General features: G+C 39.5%; 1 protein-coding gene across 2 annotated transcripts in view; it reads left to right on the top strand.

Annotated features, from left to right (window-relative positions):
* Positions 1-12,141: 12,141 nt before the first annotated feature.
* ADCY7 (adenylate cyclase 7) overlaps positions 12,142-13,764 on the top strand; it is a 60,568-nt gene continuing 58,945 nt past the window's right edge. Inside the window, exon 1 of one of the 2 annotated variants that reach the window (XM_015639971.3) lies at positions 12,142-12,243. The gene's annotated coding sequence lies outside the window, so the exon portion shown is untranslated. Of the gene's footprint in view, positions 12,244-12,285; positions 12,679-13,764 lie in introns of those variants that run through there. The other variant, XM_015639972.3, reaches the window with a different exon arrangement.

Raw genomic sequence — 13,764 nt, 5'->3', positions numbered from 1 at the left:
TTTTTTTGTTTTTTTTTCTTTTTGTTTGTTTTAAAAAGACAAAACACCAAAACTCAGTTTGTTACAGACATTTGCATTCCTGGGCTGCTTTAATCCCATGCCTCCTTGTTTGTGCCTTTCCTCCCCCTTCCAGGTCTGGGTTTTTTTGTCTTTTATATTTTTGCTAACTCCTGTAGGAGATGATAAATGTTGAAGCTTTAAGTAAATTTTACAATTAAAGTATTTTTTTCTCACTCCCCTCTTAGGCATTTTTATATTTACACTTAATTATTAAAAAAAAAAAACAAAACAATTTCAAATAATGAAATATACTTTATATTGCCTTAAAGACCCAAACCTTTCATATGTCATAATATTTCTTCATTGACCTAGTTCTCATTTCATTGAAACTCCACCTGTGTGTGGTTCAGTCACATTGCAAGTCTAGGTTGCAGTACCTTTGATGCCATGAATGCGAATGAAATGGAAAATTGCACTCACAGGCGTAGTTTGGAACAGGAGTTGGGACACTTCAGTGGTAGAGAGTTAAGTGGCATTTACTTTCACATATTTCTGTAAAGAGGAAAGTCTGTACTTGGCGTACGTGGCTGTCTTAAATGCAGCAGTTCTGAGATGATGCTTTTATAAAATGTACTGTTAGCTTTGAGAAACTTTTTATATGCATTTACAGAATACTACAGACCAACCTGACCTTTATGGGCACTAATGAGTGCAATGATTTTTAAAGAAAAATGAGACCGGAACCGATGTCATCACTGAAATTAATAAACATTTTCAATGTGTTAAAGTGTTTTACTTCAAAAAGGAAAATATATATATATATTCAAAAAATACAGAAAGTCATAACATTTACTCCAACACTAAGCTTAAGTGATGTTAATTTGACAATTTTTTTTTAATTTTTAGAGTCATATTTTAATTTGATCAGATAATTTTATCAAGATGTTCAGCTTTTCTTCATAGAACCTAGTAAAAGTTGTACCACATTATGCATAGTCACTATTTATTTTGTTTTAGATTATTGTGAATGTGTAGACTTATGTTCACCGCTTAGGGAACAATTATTTATAAATTATATTAATCCAGTATTGTTAGCTGCTATTAGCAAAACTGTTCCAAAACTTAATACTTGCAAAGATCTGTATCGCATTTACCACACTGAAGTGTTTTTAAAAGAATCACCCTCATTGTTGAAAGCAAATGTACTCCTAGGGTGCAGATATTAGTGTTCCAATAAGCATGTGATAATTTTAAGGTGGTGGTAGCGGGAAGATAATCTTGATTCCATTGGGAATCTTAGGTTTGCCTCAATTTATGGTTTTCATAAATTTAATGGAAAATAGCTTTTCCTGGACTGCTCAAGTTTCTTTTTGGTAAACAGTATCTTTCTAAAAGAAAAAAAAAAAAAAAAGAAAAAAAAAAGAAAAAAAAAAGCATGAAGGAAAAATTGAGGTATTTTACATTGCCTCAAATGACCAGCATTGTATTCATAAAATACTGTATATCTTGCAAAACTTTATTTAAACGGAACAGTTGAACTGTTCGTTTTTCAATCTGAAGTAAAATACTTTCAAGACCTTTTAGTTTGCCTGCTCATTTGTCTTGTACATTTCATCTCTGTATTTGACTCAAGTCTAATTCCTTTTTGAGTTTCAATACTTTTGTGAAGATTTTGTGAATATATGAAAAAAATAAATGTTTAATCTAACTACTGCAGTTTATCACCATTCTTGACACCCTGTGTTCCCCTTCCCAGCACTGTGGAAAGAGTTACTCAAGTAACATTTTTTGTAGGATGGGGTTCCTTCCCCAGCTGATTCCTGGGCCCCTCTGCCTGGCATTTGGAAGCTGATTTTGTTCAGGTGGCCCTGGTCTGCTGGTTTTCCTTTCAGGAAAGCTGGAGCAGTCTGTAAGCCTGAGAATAAATGGAGTATAATACATGTGTAAAGATTTCTTAATGTATGGTTTTTGTCTAATTTTCATCCTCAAATACATAGGAAACTTATGTAATGATCCATTTTCTTTGTCTTCTGAAACAGGCTTTGGGGTGGTGTTGCAGCTGCAGGGCAGCAGCTGCTCAAAGCTGCCATGCTGAGGGGGGTTGTGTAGAATTATGCAAGAGTTAATTGGATTTACATCCAGCTAAAATCCATGTTCAGCAGTTCCTGAAGCACGGCTGACATTGCTGAAGTGTGTTCTTGTCCTTCTCTGGGAGACATGCACATACTGCAGTTCTGGTGGTTTTCCCTCTGGTAGTCCACCACAGACCATTGGAAATACATAAATAAGCTGAAATGTTCACATATCTTCCTGTTTGGTATTAAATTGATTTGCTGAGAATCTTTTAACTGAAAAGAAAATTGATCAGTTTGTTAATTGACAGTCTTCTCCCTTGTGGCAGAAAAAAAGCTGAAGTGTAAGTAAATCTTCCTGTTTGTGAGACATGACTTCATTCTGTTTTGTCAGAATTTACAGCTCAGGATTTTAAATACCAAAAACAAACTTGCTTTCCTAGAACTAAATCTCTAGAAAATAATTGTTGTCCAGTGGCTGGTGGCAGCTTTTTTTGTGTACTTTCAAAATGGGCCTTTTCCATTTTATGTCTGGAGTCATCCTGAGTGTATTCTAAATATAATGTGAGCAGCTGGTTAGAACATGTCTTACCTGGAAAATGTATTGTAAATAAATGCAGACAGCCATTTGGCATCTTGATGGATATTTCAACTCATGATAGAGCTTAAAACTGAATGTTCAACTCCAACATTATTTCCTAGAGAGTAAAAACCATAGGAGATAAAGTGTGTAACTACTCAAGAAGGGAGTATATTTACCTATTTAGAGGCTGTAACAAAAAAGAAGTGAATTATTCCAGCTACTGTTAAAGGACAAAGAAATTATTATTCTGCTGATTCTTAGAACTTGATTATTTTGCTTAACAATGCAAAATAGTTTTCTAAGAATCAAGTTTAGTATGTCTTAGAACTCTTTGTCTTGAGAGTGCAGATTTTGAGAGCTTTATATTCAACTTAATTTGTAGTGGTTTCAAAACTTTTCCTCAAACATGTTTTTTGGGTGCAGTGATCTAAATGTGTGTCTTGACTGTATTCCCAGGAGTTATTTCCTAGCAGTTCTGACAGATACATTATTCATTATTTCTATCTACAGGTTGAAAACAGCTTTGCTGTTCTTGTGGTGCTTAATTTCTTCATGGTTGTAGATTTTTCTGTGCCAAAGTACTCTTAGGCTCTTCCCTGTAGTAATTTGCTCTGAAGCCTAATGAACTAACCTTCAAAGTTGATTGTTAGGATGCTTGAGATGATCCCAGGGAAAGAAATATCCAACACCAAGAATTCTTTTCAAGTTACTTAATGTCCTGAGTAACATGGGAATTAAAATTGAAATGGCTTTATTGAGTCTTTAAAAGCCCAAAGTTTCTGTCAAATACCTGCTTGAAAAGAAAACAGAAAGAGACAGAAAGTAGCTGTTACTTGGGCATGGTAGTGCTAGATCAAATTATGTGCATTTCAGATAACTGTAAGTTAGATCAGTTGTTTTTTTTTAATATTTGATTTTAATTCTTTGTGTATTTAGTGGTTGGCCCGCTGTGATAATTTTATTAATCTGGACTCCAAAAACTTGTAAGAGAGAAGTGTGGTGCCTTTGTTGGGCATCTTGGCCGTGCTGTTCATTGGGCCTTTCTCTTGGCAGTAGCCAGCTCAGAGATGTCCTGTTCCCATTTACTCCTTCCTGTAGCAGTGCAGGATGTGGATGAAACTGGGCAAGCAAAAGAATGTGAATTTTATTTTGCTGTAAGTTAATCCTAAAAAGCTGATGGGATCCTGAAAATTATTTGAGTGCACCTACAAGTGGGGGAAGATGAAAATCTTGGGTATCCTCTGCATAAAAAATACTTCCATTTGGAGGAATGGCATCTTTCTGCTTCCAAGATGTGTGGAAGTGAGGTGCTCTGGGTCCCTTTGCTCAGGCAGTACCTGTGGGATACCCAATGAACTCAGCAGTCAATCTCCTGAAGGTGTCTCTGCTCTGTAGCAGGTCTAAATAGCTCTTGGCATTTGAAACTTGCTGCATTGAGTTTCCTAATCCTTTTTCAACTCTGAGCCCACCCTTTGTTTTTTGGTGCTAAATGTGACATTTTTCAAGCGCTGTCCAACAGGTTATAGTGGAGCACAAAGGGGATGCAGATCGTTAGTGCTTTAAGAAGGGTATTTCCTGCTGCTACAGTAGCTCTTTAAAGGAAAATAGACCAAAAACCCTTTGATTGAGCAGTCTGAAGTAGGAGTATGTCCCCTTAGCACTCACATATCCATTTATGAAGCTAGTTTCTTTGTATATTATTTGACAATCTAATGTTGGGATGTGAGGCTGATTTTTTTGGCTCTCTGTAGAATGAAGTCCTACTTTCCCATAGTGCAAAACTGCCAGAAAAAAACCCACTTGACTCTATGCAAGAGCTGGCTTGTAAAGAATGCATTTGTGTGGTGGTAGAGAAATCTGAGTAACCATGAGTGCAAATTCGGTGAGTGCTTTGCTTGTTTAAAATAAATAAAATGCTCTTGTGTGGGTATATAAAATGATTTCTGTTCTGTATGAAGCAATGTTTGACTCTTGAGCTTAAAGATCATTAAGCAATCAAACGCTTCTGAATAGCTGTTAGTGAAACTAATCTGCACTCTCGGCTGCATTTTCCTGGGTCTAAAGTTCATTTGTTGTGCTAGATTTGGTGACAGCAAAATCTGAAAACAATCCTGATTCAAATTGCTCATTTATGCTGCCTGGCAATGTAACACAAAAATATCTGTTCTGAACTTAAAGTTCTCATCTTAAAAAAAAGCAAAATCCCCAAATACATCTTGCAGGTCTGTACACAACGGATAATTGCACCAGGATTGTGAAGAAATACTTTTCTTACAAAAATAACATGATGCGGTTTAGATGAAATGTGCATTAATGGTTGCTGTTTGCATTTCCCTCCTCCTGTGACCCTTTTCCAAACAGGACTGTTGATCATTCTTACAATAAGTAAGAGACGGATTAAGGCTGGGTTGGGGTTTTTTCTGTCTTCACTATAGTGGACCTTGAATCAAACTCCTTTGTGGTTGCCTGGTAATCAGTAACTATGAAAAGACATTCTCAGTCGGAAAAATCAATGGCTAACCCAACAGCAGGCAGAAATCTTTCATATTGGTTTCCTTCAATGTGTGTTTGCTTTTCCTTTTCAAAATTTTTCATGGGGCGTGGGAGGAATAACTTATAAAATGTACTTGTTTCTGTAAGGTTCTTTTCATCCCAAAGCATCTTACTAACCTGATGTTATGATATCAACTTTTATCTGTCAAGATAATGTCATAAAGCATAATTGCTGACAATTTCAATTGTATGTATGTCTGACCTGCAGTGTGTGCCACTACCGAATCGCTTCTGTGCAGTGTCTAAGCCACCAACTCCGGCTACTAAAGGTCATTTGAAGGCTTCTGCTTTATAATGTTTTTTCTATGCAGACAGTAGCACCTTCAGGTACTGATAACTACCCACAGAATCTCACTAATCTAAGGGTAGAACTGAGAAAACTGAAATTTGTTGCCAAAAAATATAAGCACAGTGTTAGTAGTGTGAGAAGCCAAGAGGGTAAGGGGAATACTGGCTCCAAGAAAGAGGCTGCCCTGTTGTGCACAGGGGCAGCTTTGGCTCGGACAGACACCACACTGCTCTGGACCTGCTCTCCTACACCAAGTGCTTTGTAACAAGTCAGCACTTACGAGCTCTTCAGAACAAAGTCACATCATGGTCTGTCAGAAGCAGAACAAACTTCTTGGAGAGTACAGGCAAATACAGACCTTGGGAATCTGGAAGCTGAGGCATTAATGTGAAAAAGAAGGAATCCAACCTCTGCAGTTACAGGAGAGCACTTCTCTGGTCACTTTACCTTGCATGGACAGTCTGATTTTTAAAAAACAAACCAAAACAACACCTAAATCTTCAAATGCATTTCTGCACTTTATTTCTATTGAATAAAGTGATCACAGTTAGACATAAAAACCTGTCCAGAAAAATGCAGTAGTTGTGAACTATAATTACTGTGTTTGTACATTTGTGAAAGTCCTAATGTTCTGGTACTGCTTAGAGAGAGAAAACTATAATAAACAATTGTGATGAGCTGGTGAAACACTCAAAGGACATAAATTAGGACTGATGTTTATTTCTCAGATGTCATTATTGGCAAGTTATTTATTTTCATTTCTTCTTTAGTGTCTTCATCAGTGTCTCAGGTTTTACAGGCTTTTCCTACCGTTGTGCCTCATCTGGCCTGCATAGTACATCACAGCTGTCCTGTATCCCAAACTGGCTGCCAGCCTTGCCTGAGATTAAATTTTATGAGCTGGATGGATCATTTTTAAAGAACAGAGAGTATGCATTTTGGACACAGTCCTGTTAGAGTCTAGCCAGTTTTTTTTCCCAGTTCAGTAGTCTATCCACGATGAGAAAAATTATTGTAGTGCCAGGACAATTATCATGTGGACATGCTAAAGCACCAGATGATCTTACCTCATGAAATTAATCACTGCTCAGCTTATTTCAGTTAATAATCTGTTGTACTTAAAACAAATGTAGTGAAGATGCAGTATGAACATCATTTTAATGTTGCTATATCAATAAATTCTAAGATTTTATTGTAAAGAGAGAAACCTTTGCTGCTGGAAATTTGAGGTTATTCTTTTGCCTTACTCTAAGAATTACCACAGCCTGTTTGAATTTAAGGGGAGTTCTTCCACTGATTTCACTAATAGCAAGCAGGACTGTGATTTCAGGACAGTAAGACAGTATTTTCCACCTTACTCCCTCTCAGCTTTGGGGCAGTTATTATATTGGTTTGTTTGAAAATACCAACTACATGGAGGAAAACACACTCAGTTTCTCCGCATAAAGGAAAATAAAAGGTGGATTATGTTTTTGCTTTGTAGTCTCTCTTTTAAAATACCCATTGTGATCTAAATAAACTAATCTTCTAGAGGTAAGCTACTTCTGTAAGCTCATTGAGATAACATGAAAGACTACATCCTCAGGTAATAATTTTTACTTCATTGGTTTCACTATAATAGGGCTACAATGAAGTTTGATGAAGATGAAGTTTGTCCACACACTTATAAAATTTATTTGTAACAGGTTTGGGTAGGTTTTTGGGGTTTTTTTGGTTTTTTTTGTCAGTAAATCTATGTTTCTTAGTGGATTCTTTTAGAACTTTGTGTTCTACTACAGTATTCCAATTTACATAACAGCATTTTCTCCTACTAATATGCATGGTCCATTTGTTCCTTACTGATTTTTCCAATGTATTCTTCTTTTTTTCCAGTATAAAAGTTATACTAATGCAGGTTACTAATGCAGAGATTCTGAAAGTGCAAATTGAAAACAGTTAGCTAAATAGTTTCATCATTTACTGTGAACATAAAATGATCTGTTCTTTTCTCTATTCTTTCAGTCAATAACACCTTCCATTTTGTGACAAACTCCACCTGCAGTTTTAGGGCACCTAATAGGGAAACGGCCTTATTTTCCTTTATTTTCCTTTCTTGTGTAACTTACCAATTAATAAAAAGAGTGACTCCTCAGTAAAGACCATCTTACAGTTTTCTAGGAAGCCATAGACCAGATCATCTCTCATTGTTGAGAGTAATTGTATTTCTAGAAGAAAATGTTCAATTTTATTACAGGTCATCTTGAGCATACAGAAAGGGTTAAAGCCCAGGCTGATCTAAAGGTCTTGGTTCAGTACAAATCACACTTGCAAGTACAGGTAAAAAGGTTTAAGCAATTAACCAGGCACTGATTTTTCAAGAATAATGAATTTTCTTGACCTGGAGATAGAATCTTAAGCATGGACAGAAGAGGAGATGCAGGTGGTTTTTTGGTTGTTAATCCAAGAATTCAAACAAAACTTCCTAGCCCAGGTTCTAGAGCTGCAAGTGGTGGGACTTGTATTCCTAACTCCTTTAGTACCTCTAGAAAACTCTACATAAGCCCCTCAATCACACAGTTTTTTGTACACTTGGTACCTTCCCTAATTATCATTTCCCAGTGCTGTGCACTTTAAGTTTTCTTTGGAGAAATTTTTGTTGTCCCACTAACTTTTATGAAGTCTGGAATGCTGGAACAGATGATTGTCTTTCCAAGTCAGCTAAGAGTCTTTGACAACTTTCAAACAAGTAGCAAATAGGACAAGAGACCTGATTAACTTTCCATGTCTCCAAAGAAACAGGTATGCTCTGTTTACAGAAAGCAGCAAATTATTCCCCAAAGTTTGTTCAATTGATCCAAGAGCCAAAAATGCAAACCAAGTACCAGCAGAGAAATTCTGCCTTCTCTTTGGCCAGGCCGATGCAGTGAGATGCTCCTGCACTTAGCAGCATAAACCTAATGGTCTTCAGCAATTGATTGTAATATTAGCCTGTAAATGAAGGTGACAGCAATGTACCAGCTCAAAATAATGTCTTAGTACATCTTTCCATAACATGTCATGCCTAGCACATTGGGATTGTTCTATTATTAGATATCTTTACAGGAAATAGCAAATAATTTGCTCAAGTTGTTTGTCTCATTCTCTAAATTGATCAGTGGCCAGAGAGTGGAATGTGTGCAGATGCACACTGGAAAATAGATGCTAAATCTCATCCAAAACAAGCAAACAAACAATATTCTAATAAATACTTCCTACTGTAGAGTTCATTAAAAACAACATTTTATTTCTGTCTTTCTGAATTAGAATCATGAAATTAGTGACAAAAAGCAGAAATTACAGTTGTCTTGGTCACTGTTTCGGGGTATTTGAGGAACTACAAAAAGGCAGCAAGGTAAAGCATGCTACCCTACATGCGCTGGTGTTGCAGGACATCAAAGGAATATTTAAAAGAAGTGAATATATTAAAAGTCTATCTGTTAATTTTACAAGAACAACTTAACATATTGCAACACTTTATATAATGTCTAACCCACAAAAGAGTCTGCTCTATATTAATTTTCAAATTTTTCCTAAAGATTTACAATAATATTTTCTGAGGTTATAAATATATTTCCAATTTGCACATATTCATTTAGTCAGTAACCACTCTTTGAGTCCTAACTGACTCATTTATGGGAGCCACTGAAAATGTGAGTGTTGAAATATTTGGAAATAAAATTATTTAGAACCAAATGCTGTCATCCTCTTTACTACAAATAGTACAAGCACAGACAAACTGAAGGCAGATTCAACCCACGGTGACTTACTAAGAGAAAAATATAAACCCCTCACATGAGAATTATAGCTGAAGTTAACTGTTTTTTTCTGTCTGCTTCTTTTAAAAATAATGATCTTTCTCTGTCTCATAATGATTCATGGCCCTGAGTACTGTGGCAATTTACACTGAAGCACATATCTGAATTGTACAAAACAGACTCCTATAATGCTCTATAATGCACTTTGCAACTCCATTTGTTTTAAGCATCCTATCTACAAATAAGTTACACAGAAAATTTAAAAAAAAATATTTTATTAGATTTTTATCAGCCAATGTGATGCATTTTAACAAAATCTTTAAGACTATTTATGATATAGTTATCCAGTTCAATCTTGAGAAAGATTAGATTCGTGTGTTTAATACTCAGACTTTATATATTCAATATGTACATATAATTGTAGGGTTGTTGGATATTTTTCTATGCAAGAGCTTGAAAATAATGGTTGTTTGTCTGTGAAGAAAGCTTTCACAGAAGCAAATACAACCCTAGGGATTGCTGTGTTCAAGTTTGAACATTTCAGATGGACCTCCAATGAAGGCCTACATTTCCACAACATTCGACATGTGCAGCTACCACATAAGCATAGGAAATTTATTTTGGATTTATTTACAGGGGCAAAAAGATAAGCCACTAGGAGCACAGGTGAGATGCTGTCACTTTCCTGGCCCAGGACAGAACCTCGTGCTTGGGTGGTGGCGTTGAGCAGGCTCCCAGCAGTGCCAGGTGCTCTCCAGTAAGGGGTGGTAGCATCTGCTGTGAGAACCAGCTGCCAGCGCTGAAACCTCAGCAGCAGAGAAAAGAACAGGGGAGCTCTGTATGTAACATAGGCAGGAGGCAGTGAACTGGAAATTAATTTCTATATTTTGGGGTGGGTTTTTTTTTTACATTTTTTTTTCCTAAAAATATGTTGCAGTAATTGCTGATAGTTTAAGAGTAATCTGCACAATAGTGTACATAAAGCACTTGGAATGCTTTGGATCTGCTGCCATTAAAAAACCCCTACAATGTCAGTCATGTTGAATCATGCAGGAATTTTAGATCTTACTCTGGGATAGCAAATACTTTTTGCGGGTATGCAGAAATGATGTTAAGCAATCTGTGTGCTCGGAAGGTCCACAAAATTTTGACGAAGTGACAAATTGAGTCCATCTGTTCTGAAACAACTCCATTTATGATCTCAGCAGAACAATGTATTTTCCATTTCCTGCAGTTTTTTAAAATCTTGTTATCCGATCCAACTTCCAGTGAAGACAATTCTTTTTAACAATCCTTTTACTGGAAGATCCTTCTCCTCTCCCCTAAGAAATGGTCTGAACAGCCTGTGCACTGCTTCCATCTGAGTGCTCCTGTAATTTCTGGGTGTTTTTGGACACTATGTCCAAAACAGGAGAGGGAAGACCAGGGTATGATTAGGTACCTTGCCCAGGGCTGCACATGAAAGCATTGCAAGGGTTCAGAGAAGCAGAGTCCAGTTCACTTGCTGCACAGTCCTGTGCCTCACTTCCCCAGCTGTATTCCTTATCTAATGTCTCACATCGCTGAAACTGGATTTAAATTCCTTTCCAAAATTCAGCCTGCAATCATCCTAATGGCTAGGCAGTCTCAGAAAACACAGCCTTTTCTATTTTCCCAGCAATATTGGAGCAGGAGCTTAGAGAGTCACAGAAACCTGTCATGCTTGTGATGTGTGTGCTGAGCTGCAGCTCCCTCCCAGAGTCAATTGAAGCACATCTCTCGGGCCTACGGAGAGGGGAAAGCACCAGCTGGCTGGCAGGACACAAATACAAATTGTATTTAGTTACTAAGGAATTATTGCAGTAATGCTACGTCCATGGATGACTAACACATGGCTGTAGCTGCAGGTAGCTGGGCACACACCTGCCTGCCCAGGGAGGTGTGTGCTTGCCAGTGACTAACAGCTCACCAGATAAGCTTAATCCAAAAATCCATGGAAATCAGCATTCTTTCTGCTGCCTCCAGCGAGCTTTGCATTGGACTTGACGTGTGGTAGAGCCAGGCTCCGTCTGAATTAGTAGCCATAAGTTGGTGGCTTGATGCTCAGTGCCAGGGCAGTGAAACTCGCCGGGAGAGGTCTGTGGGACCCAAGGCAATGGCAGTGGGAGCCGGGTGCCGTGGGGTGGCTGCAGCCACGGGCAGGTCCCTCGTGTGCCGCCTGCTCTGGTCCCTTGTCCCCTGCAGCCTAGCTGTGACGAGCTTGGGAGCCCTGCCAGAGCCACCACAGGAGCGGCCAGATGTAAAAAACACGGCTAAAAACTTTTGTATTTTTCAGAGTCCCGGGCAGAAATTAGTTTCCACCTTGGTACAGCGTGAACGCTTCTGGGAGGACACATGGACCCCCCGGGCTGTGCGGGACGGGGCGCTGCAGACGCGGAGCAGGGCAGAGCTCTGGGGCAGCCCCTCACGGTGGGAGGGATCCCCTCAAGGCGGTGGGAAGGAGCCCCGGCGGAGGCAGGGATCCCCAGCCGAGGGCAGGGAGCCCCTCACGGTGGAAGGGAGCCCCGGGCGGTGGGAAGGAGTCCCTCACGGTGGGAGGGATCCCCTCACGGCGGCAAGGATCCCCGGGTGACGGCAGGGAGCCCCGGGCGGTGGGAAGGAGTCCCTCACGGTGGGAAGGAGCCCCTCACGGTGGGAGGGATCCCCTGGCGGTGGGAAGCAGACCCAGGCGGCGGCAGGGATCCCCTCACGGTGGCAGGGATCCCCTGGCGGCGGCAGGGAGCCCCTCGGGCCATCCCCGGAGGTGCCGGCGGCGCTCCCCGCCAGGAGGAGAGGCAGAGGCAGGAGGGGCGATGCCGCCGGGCCCGCCCTCGCCGGGCCGGGGAGGCTCGGCGGGCCCCAGAGACACCTCGGGCGGCGGCAGGAGCGGGAGGAGGAGCAGCAGAGCCCGCTCCCGGCCCCAGCCCCAGCCCGCTGCTCTGCCGCCGGCCGCAGGTGAGAGACCGCCCGGGAGGGGAGATGCCCCCGCAGGGTGAGGGCTCGGGGGTAGCGCTGCGCGGACCGCGACACGAAGAGTCGAAGGCTCGATAGGTTTCCAGTGTAATGGCTATTTACTACCACCACTTGATACACCTGGGAACAGCGAACAAATGTTGAGGCCCATAAAGCTTTTCTCCAAGTTTATTTTGCTCGGAAAAGGCGGATCTGGTAAATCTGCGAGGCCTGAGTATTGGCACGTGAATGAAGTTGGGGGTTATTTTTGCGCTCAAAAGCTGAGTTGTTTTTAGTAGAGGGAATTCCAGATCCTTTTTGAATTGCACCTTTTTAACACAATAGGGCTTTAAGCTGTTGAAAGAGGTACTTAAATACCAGCGTGAGCTTGAAATATCAGCAGAAGTTTGGTTTGTGTCTTGTTTTACTGCTGAATAGGTAAGTTATTTCTAATCTCCATGAGATGTGTCATAGCATTTTTATAACAAGTGTTAATAAAGGGGTTAAAACACTTTAAAACATACAGTATAGCGTCGGATGACTATTGCTGGGATGTGAGGTTTGCCAGTGGCAGGTGAGGGATATCCTGGGACAGGAGCATGTCATCACCAGCGAGCCAGGACTGTACCCAAGTCTGTTAAGCCTGAGACTTCTGTCAGAAGCAGTAAGGATGTGGTCAGCACAAGTGCTGAGGACTGGGCAGAAACACTTTGAAACCCTTTCTGGACATGCAAAGTAAATATGCAGTGTTTGAATTTGGTTCAGCATAGAATTCTGGTTTTGTCCTGTCACATGTGTTATATTTTATTTGTATTACTACTGAGAGCCTGACATGCTTGGTTGTGGCCCAAGACCATGCTGTGATAAGAGCAATGCAAATATGAGATGAGGAAAATCCACACAAATGTACCTTAAAATTTTGGATTTGATTCTGAAGAGGTTGAGATTTATTATAGGAAATGAAGCATCTAGGCACTGCAATATGAAAATTTCTTCATAGCGGGAAATAGGCTGTAAATATATCTGTATTAGTGACCTTACTGCTGTCTGCCAAGATTCATGATGGAAGGGTTTGGGTGGTGTGGTTTTTTGTTTTGTTTTGTTGTTTTGGGGTTTTTTGTGTATTTTTGGTTTGGTTTTTTTTTGTTGTTTGTTTGTTTGGGGTTTTGTTTGCGTTTTTTTAATAGAAAAGAGGGACCTGGGAACTTTTAAAAGTAACTCACCTCAAAAAAAAAAAAAAACCTGACAAAAAACCAACAAACAAAGAAAAAAATGTACCAACTTATTTACTTTATGTCTGTATGTCTAAAAAGGATAATTACTATAAAGAATTCTGTTTTGAAGACTAATAAGAATAATTTCCAATACTATTTTTAAGCATGCAGGATTCCAGGAGGGCAAAAGTCCAGGAGGTTTTAATGTTTGTGTCTAGGTCAAAAGTAAATAAAATTTTTGCCTGTTTAGGTATCCTGATCTTTCAAATGCTTAAGTCCTGATCTGGAAGGATTTTTATGATCCCCTGTA

This window comes from Parus major, chromosome 11 (genome assembly GCF_001522545.3).
Source record: "Parus major isolate Abel chromosome 11, Parus_major1.1, whole genome shotgun sequence".
Lineage (NCBI taxonomy): Eukaryota > Metazoa > Chordata > Aves > Passeriformes > Paridae > Parus > Parus major.
This window is presented reverse-complemented; position numbering and strand designations above follow the sequence as displayed.